This window comes from Euphorbia lathyris, chromosome 10 (assembly GCF_963576675.1).
Source record: "Euphorbia lathyris chromosome 10, ddEupLath1.1, whole genome shotgun sequence".
Lineage (NCBI taxonomy): Eukaryota > Viridiplantae > Streptophyta > Magnoliopsida > Malpighiales > Euphorbiaceae > Euphorbia > Euphorbia lathyris.
Genome location: NC_088919.1, coordinates 46,496,053 through 46,498,904, shown reverse-complemented (window position 1 = coordinate 46,498,904; position 2,852 = coordinate 46,496,053). Strand labels below are relative to the sequence as shown.

General features: G+C 36.5%; 1 non-coding gene across 1 annotated transcript; it reads right to left on the bottom strand.

Annotated features, from left to right (window-relative positions):
* Window positions 1-2,433: 2,433 nt before the first annotated feature.
* On the bottom strand, window positions 2,434-2,540 carry LOC136210281 (small nucleolar RNA R71). Its single transcript, XR_010677987.1, has one exon. It is a non-coding gene; the product is annotated as a small nucleolar RNA R71 (small nucleolar RNA).
* Window positions 2,541-2,852: the final 312 nt, after the last annotated feature.

Genomic DNA, 2,852 nt, shown 5'->3' with positions numbered 1-2,852 from the left:
TGGTGCAGAAGATTGGCAGACTTTGTCCTCTGTCCTGACTGTCACTCAGCTTTCTTCGTTATCGTTGGATGTTGAACTTCTAAGCTGAGTTCCTTCTTGGTCAGCTCCGTTCTGTGTAAACGCTTCTGAGGAAATCTTCAATTTTAGTCAGCTTCGTTTTGCTTCTGAGTTTGTTAAGCCCAAAATATACCTAAAATATCATTAACATTTACATCATTTTTATTACGAATTTGTGTTATTTATATCTGTTTAGATTACTTTTACTTTCGAATATCTTTCTTTCTTGCAAGGTACTTGAATATTTGGTAAAATCCAAATAGGAACAAAAAAGGATCTAAAACAGAAGAAAAGCCCTACAAAAGGAGTCAAAGACGACGTAAATCGAAAGCGCCAAGTCGAGGACACGAACGAAAGCAAGAAGTAAGAAAACCTGCCGGGCCGCGACAGTGGATCCCAGACCCGCGGCCGCGACACGCGCGATACAACCAATTCTCCCCTTCGTCCGTCGCTCAAGCTCAGTGCTACGTCATTCACGGCCGCGGATTACTATCCTCGGTAAGTGCAGAAATTCACCAAGAGCATTTAACACATGCTGAAAATCCAAGAAACGCGTTCGTTCAAGTGGATAAAGACGTCCTTTCACAACGGACACGACTCTTAACCAACGGATACATCACTTCAAACACAACCCTTCAACATCTATAAATAAAGAGTTGATGTTGAGAAAAAATGTAATGAAATGCTATAATATAGATATAGAAATCAGAGCGTAGAACTTATGTCGAAGTTCTAAGTAAAAACATTTCGAGAGTTAGAAATTAGATTCTGTACAAAACAAGATGAGGTACACATATTGTTTATAGTTTACTTACAACTCAGTAGCGTTTAGACATTGTTCCAGTTTTAGTTTGCATCATGGTAGTGGCCGACCGAATCCCTATTACGAAGTTACAGCGAGAAGATTGAGTAAAGTGTTCGCCCCCGAGCCTGACAACCTCCAAGGAAACCCAAGGAAGCGGAACCGATCAAGCCCTTCACTTGCACGCCCTCGAAGAACTCGATGCTCCTTATTCTCTGTAAACTTGTATCAATTTACATTTCATCTAATAAAGTCCGTTCTATTCGACAAATCGTTATGCAGCACTTATGGTAACCAATCCAATATAAGTGAGGCTGGTGTTTTCATTAATATGCACTTGAATTCAAAATCATTACAAGGAAACTTTGTTGAACACTTAGGCAAATTATCATCTCGAAAGAGTGTTAATTTGAGTAAGGGCAACTATCCCGAAAGGATTTTGTCGCGTTCAAAGCCAATTAATTAGAGGTTCCGTCATTTATTTCATCATCATAATAATACAAAGTTTAAGTTGTTTTCTTTGCTTAATGCAAATGAACAAATTCATTCCTTTTTCTAATAAGTTCTAAATGTTCCTGTTTTGTAAAATTCATCCTTAAAATCAGAAGATCTTTCTAACAATCGATTTATTCTAAATATATAATCTTATTCCAGCATTTTCAAATACTCAAAGTTTACAAATTCAATCAAATAAATTTCCTAAATTCAATTAATCCAATTTTCACTTTTTATTTACATTTTATAAATCTAACAAGTTCGAAATTAAAGATTCAAAAATAAGTTTTTCGTTAAAAAACGTATCTCTGTGGGATCGATATTTTTATTACTACAAGCGAAACCGTGCACTTGCGGAAATCGCTCAACAAGTTTTTGGCGCCGTTGCCGGGGATACGCCAAAATTTTTGACAAAATTTTTATTTTTCGCATTTTATTTTCGAATCTAGGTTTATACATTATTTTTATACAACTTTTATATTTTATTTATTTTCAGTTTTATAACATATTTGCTTTCAATTTTGTTTTGAAGGTAGTTTGGCTCGTGTTACAATTTCAAGTTGATGCGCAGTTCACGAAATTCGGGCACGCCACCAGATCCTTTTGATCCAGAAATTGAAAGAACACTTAAGAAAAACAAGAAAAATAACAAAAACAAAGACAAAACACCCTTAAAAACCAAAGTAGTCCAGCCAGAAATCATGGCCGATCCACCGACACTTATGGATTATGCTAGGCCAGGAATGGCCGGTGTAACTAATAGTGTAGTTAGACCCCGTATAAACGCAAATCAATTTGAAATTAAGCCTGCTTTGCTTAATATGTTGCAAAACAACGTAACGTTTTACGGATTGCCTAACGAAAACCCTAATGCACATTTGACAAATTTCTTAGAAATTTGTGACACTTTTAAAATTACTGATGTAACAGCCGAAGCAATCAAACTTCGCCTCTTTCCTTTCACTTTGAAGGATAAGGCAAAAATTTGGTTAACTTCTATGCCTGCTGCAACATTTGAAACTTGGGACCAATTAGCCCAAGCATTTTTACAAAAATATTTTCCTTTAGCAAAAACCGCAAGAGTCATCAAAGAGTTGACATCTTTTACACAAAATGATAATGAAACTCTTTATGAAGCTTGGGAACGTTTTAAAGAACTTCAACGTTTATGCCCACACCACCAATTGCCATATGCACTTTTAATGCAGACATTCTATAATGGATTAAATCCTACGACTAGAGGTTCATTAGATGCTATGTCTGGAGGGTTATTTATGAAGAAGACGTCCGCCCAAGCAAGAGAACTTTTGGAGGAAATGGTAATCAACAGCAGTATGTGGCCCGCAGAGCGTGGACATATACCAACGGCGAAACCATCATCCTCATGTACATCATCGGTTAAAGGTATTATGAATCTTGATCCTGTAGCAATGTTAGAAGCCCAATTTTCTGCCTTATCGCACAAAATTGATAAATTTATGGCATCATGCGATCCTAA